Raw genomic sequence first — 5,174 nt, 5'->3', positions numbered from 1 at the left:
TGTTAATGGACGTTTAGTCTATTTGATGCCAGTCCTGAGATGAAGCGGTGTTCGAGCTCGAATCCCCTTCGGCTTGTTCCTCTGCTCCCTGTTAGTCGGCTCGGTGGTGTCGTTCTGGGGCGCGGGCCATTCCATGCCTCATTCGGTCGAAACGTACCTTTACGAGACAGTCTGCAAAAGTGAAAGGCAGGGGTGGCACGTCTTCAAAATCCATTTTAATGCCTGTTTTTATATTAAAGGATTCACGTCTGTTAGACTTCTCCTAATGCCGTAATGCTTTTCCGCAAGGTGGTTACCTACAAAGTGCTGCTATGCTGTCCCCAAAAGCCCCCCCCAACCCACAGTGGAATGAGGTGTACTGCCCTCATGGAAATTCAATTAATAAAATGTGTTTCCTGGTGCCTCTTTTCCTTTGGTGCGGGGTGCCAGACCCCTTCCCTTCCCACTGGGGTGGCTGGGGGGGCGGGGGGGGGTTGGGGATGCTGGGGTCAGGGCTCTGCCCCTCCTCACCCCCTGCCCTGGCTCCTCCACCCGCTGCTCCCCAGTGGGGCTGGCCCGGCCCAGCGGTGGGGATGGGGAGGGCTTAGGGCTGGTTTTCCCACTGCCCTATCAACGCTTGAGCCCGGTTGAATTAAACTTTTTTGGTAATAGTTCCTCCGGCACAGGTCACCCCATTTTAAGGGTGCGTGTCACCTCACCTCAACCCGTTGCCCCCATGAACCTCATGACAGAAGTGCTCCTGCGTGTCCTCTGTACACCTGCCTGAGAAGGGAGCAGGTGAAACGTGGAGGTGGCACGTCTGCTGGCCCAGATACCATCAGGATGGCTAGTGCCATGAGTTTACTCTCACTGGATACCTTTAGGAAACGTTGACTCATTCACGCCTCATCTCGGCTCACCCTGCAGCCAGGCTGGCACTGGGCAACTCTTCCCAGTTAGAAGCTGCCACACCGGCACAGTTGCCGGCAATCTGCTTTTGATTTGATTTGTTTTATTGTTTCCTCCATCCACCTGATGGTCCTCAGCCACTCATCGTGAAACTGCACATTGAGTATCAGAGACGCTCAAGGGCACTGGAGAACAAATCCCCCCATTTCTGGCTGCTGTGAGGAAGAGCCAGGAGCAGCCACCAGTTCTTCTAGCTCATGCAGACCAGCAAATCCCACCTTCCCCTTGGATCTATCCCCTGCTTCCTCTTGCATTTCCTTCCACTGCCAGACTCTGCTGAAGGCTCCCCAGCTTGCCCGGGCACCGGCGGCCTATGTGGTGACGTCCCCCTCGCTGGGACGCAGCAGCAAAGGCACCCAGAGCCTGGATGCCAACCCCAGAGTTCTTTGACAGCCTGACTTGTGAGACAAAAGGCTGTATCACTAATTAGGAAAAAAAGTATCTGGCTAACAGCTCCCTGCGGTTCACTGGCTTATTGAAGGTAGTAATTAAAATTAAATAATATGTCATTAATAGGAAATACAATGAATACGTTAACAATTATGACAGGTAGAAAACAGACCGAGGTGTGGCTGACTGGAACCAGGAAGCAGGTCAGCAGAGGGGTGAGGAGCAAAGAAGTCGTTGTCACTATACATAAAAGGCAGGCACACCAAAAACCCTTCAACAGGTGGAAAAGTTTCACAGGAGGGTTGTCTTGGTTTCCTTGAAAAGGACGCAGAAAAGGCGAGAGTTTGAGTATTTTTTTTTCTTTTCGAAAAGTAGCAGAAGTATCAAATGAGGCTGGGCATGTTTTTTTCTGGACCTGTGGCAATCAAGAATGCTAGTAAGGTTTATAGGCGATGAGCACTTCAAAAAGCCCAGGTGGTTCAGAGGCCACGTAGCGTACAGCCTTTGTAATGTTTACCAGAATCCCACAGAAGCTCCACAAATCTGGAAAAACATTACCATTGTATTGAGGGCAAAACTTAGTGACTTAGCACAAGCCCGGGCAAAATGTCGGGATAAAGAATTGCTGCCATTAGGACCAAAAACTTAAAGAGACCAGAAAAAGAGGTAAACACAACCTATATATAGGTCACCTTATTTTCTGCTGTGGTTTAACCATTGATCCAGGCTGATTCCAACCAGCTGCATGGTGGAAGCAAGGGTGGGGTGGCATGAGCTTCAGGCCAGGTGACTCCCATTGTGGTGCCTGTCTCCACTTGCGCCCCCCCCCCCTCCCCCCCGGCTGGGGGATGCCCATCCACCCCGCCACCCCGAGACACCGATGGCCCCGTGCTGGCCATGGGCTGAGGCACTTGACTGAGCAGCCTGGAGCATCTTTTGAGTAGCTGAGTGCTTGAAGCCAAGTTTTTGATTGAAAAACTTACATTCCATAGTCAAAGCCTAAAACGGGTCACCAGAGAGCACCAACACTGATGAGGACATTTCTGACAGGGACCACAGAGGAGTTTGTGCCTTAGGAAACAGAAAGCCCCACAAAGCGCTCATTTTGAGATTTTTAAACAGAATTCTATCACATGGGCTAGAAGCTGGGAGGACAACCTAAAAGTACAGTGGCACGGGTCCAGAAATCCTGCCTCATCCTATTTACACTTCTTGGTCTCAGTTCAGTCAGTCACATCTGGGCACCAAAAACCACCTGTGATCATCTTGGGATGTCCAGGTACTCTGCAGGCGCCGGGGCGGGGGGGGAGCCTGCACCCCAGCGGTGTGGTGCCTGGGAGCTAGAGCACCTCCCATGGTGTTTGGAGCCCATGGAGGGGTAGCAACATCCTCCAGGGATGGTTCCTACTTGCATCCAATGGACAAGATGACTCATAGAATCATAGAATGGTTTAGGTTGGAAGGGACCTTAAAGATCATCGAGTTCCAACCCCCCTGCCATGGGCAGGGACACCTCCCACTAGACCAGGTTGCTCAAAGACCCATCCAGCCTGGCCTTGAACACCTCCAGGGATGGGGCATCCACAGCTTCTCTGGGCAACCTGTTCCAGTGCCTCACCACCCTCAGAGTGAAAAATTTCTTCCTGATATCTATCCTAAATTTCCCCTCTTCCAGTTCGAAGCCATCCCCCCTCATCCTATCACTACATGCCCTTGTAAACAGGACATTTGAAACAAATACGGAGAAAAAGACACTTCACCTGCTATGCAAAAAAGGAGCTAACGCGGACCTGATTTTTCTCTTTCGCTGGCATGAATCAAGAGTTTTGTTAAGGCTGACACTGTAAAGGTAGCTTTAAGAAGTCTGGGACATGTTTTGTCTGACACAGCCCAGGAAAACAAGGAATGCCAGGGTTGTATCCATTTGAAAGGATGAATCATAACTAACAAGCACTCACAGGTACGGGAGCTGGGATGTTACAGCAGGTCATATGACTGGCAGAAGCGGAGGGCGCTAAGAGTAAAGAAGTACTTGAAACTGAGAAAATACATACTAATATTAACATATACTAATATTAATATATACTAACATTAATATATTCACATATATTTACTATCTATTAAAATGTAATTATGGTATCATTCATACCATTTTGCCTATCGACCATGGACCTACTAAGAGAGTAACTTTAGTTTCCTCACTTGTCAGGCTTTCGCCGCAGCGGCTTTGCTAGGAAGCCTCTGCCAAGGAGCAGTGTGAGTTCTCTGTGGGCAGTCGGAGCGACGCTCACACTTGACCAGTCCCACTGAGCTCCATTGCAGCAGTACCCCAAGCTGTCACCTCACCAGAGAGGTGACAAGTTTCACAATGAGCCTAACACAGATGCAGGTAAAAAAAAACCTCCACGACCCTATATTACCATACAACAGACCTTTCCATAGTACAACATATGCCTTGCAAAAAGCCACCAGCAAGCCCAGGTGGTGATACCACCTCACGGTAGCTGCAGAGCCAGGGGAGCCCCGTCCCTCCTCTTTTTAGAGCAGTTCTGGAGCTCCGGGCCATCGCCACAAATTCAGATGCTTCACATGCGCAGGCACACCACCTGGGAAGCCTCAGGAGAAGCTGGCCACTGCAGACATGTGAAGAGCCTGCGCTCCAAGTGCCCCGTGCCGAGACTGCTGTGCAAGCCTAAAGAGAAGCGCCGAAGGAGGGCAGGATGAGCTCTTGCCCGCAGCAGGAGGGATGAGAGAGCCGTACCACTGAGGCCAGGGAGCTCTGACCAGCAAATGCGGACCAAAACCTGCCCCAGACGGTGGATGTGAAGCACCGTCTCCAGAGCAGCTGGCAAGCAGGGTGCCTGTTTGGCCACCTTCCCAGGAGTCCATATCGCTCGTGCTGGGTTGTGGGGCCTCCTGAGGGTTTTATAGGGAAGGAGCTGAGCCCCTCTCCCCCTCTGGCTCTGGCTGGAGGGAGGGACAGCTGCCAGGCTGGCAAGAGTGGCTGAGCAGCAGCCACTTTTCTTACTAGATGTCCCTTTTCGTAGTTGAGAGTTTTCGAAATGACCTGCAGACAAACCAAATGCAACACCAGTACCCACTTGGCCACTTACGGGGAGCAGTTACAGAAAGGACTGGCAAAAAAGAGATTTCCTTCCTGCTGCAGGGAGACAAGGAGGATGGGAAGGGACACCAGCAGTTAGGCACTGGCTGCATCGCATTTCCCAATGCAGAAGACCCGTTCCCTGCAAAGAGAAAGCCCCTGTACTTGAAGGAACATCCCTGGCTCCTCAGGGAGGGGAAGGACTTGGTTTGCCATCTCCATTTAAATAAATACAAGTGGGAGGAGGTAAGAGATGTCCCCCAGAACGTACACCTGCCCGTGAAATACAGCAGTGCTTGAGGGGTAAAAATATTTGGCAAGTGATGTCTGTTCATTGTGTCACAGGGTTTATTTAAAGGAAAACTAAATAAACTTGATCTTGACTCTGAAACTTAAAAAAAAAAAATCAGATTACAGAGGAGCCTCTTAGAGTTGAGTTTCAAGTGCCTAAACCCAGCATTTTTTCCCCCTTCATTTATTTACATTTTTTGGAAGAACATACAATGAGCTGTAATGCAAATGGCAGGTAACACACAACTAGTCCCAAAGGCTCTGATGACATTAACCAGCAGGCTGGATCGCTAGAAGAGGACCTGTAGAGGAAGAGGCTCAATGCTGAGGGTGAGCTGTCCAGCCTTTTTTCATCTCAGGGGGTTTTATATGGTTTGGATGCCCAGGGCCACTTCTGGGCTGCAAGATCACTCCTGTGGGGCTGGGAACACCATTTCAACCC

The 5,174-nt window shown here is 50.5% G+C and overlaps 1 protein-coding gene across 1 annotated transcript in view; it reads right to left on the bottom strand.

The window, feature by feature from the left end:
• The window catches only part of ACOT9 (acyl-CoA thioesterase 9), a 334,937-nt gene that overhangs the window by 185,926 nt on the left and 143,837 nt on the right, over positions 1-5,174 (bottom strand). The window lies entirely within an intron of this gene.

Source organism: Vanellus vanellus, assembly GCF_965231255.1.
Source record: "Vanellus vanellus genome assembly, chromosome: 1".
NCBI lineage: Eukaryota > Metazoa > Chordata > Aves > Charadriiformes > Charadriidae > Vanellus > Vanellus vanellus.
This window is presented reverse-complemented; position numbering and strand designations above follow the sequence as displayed.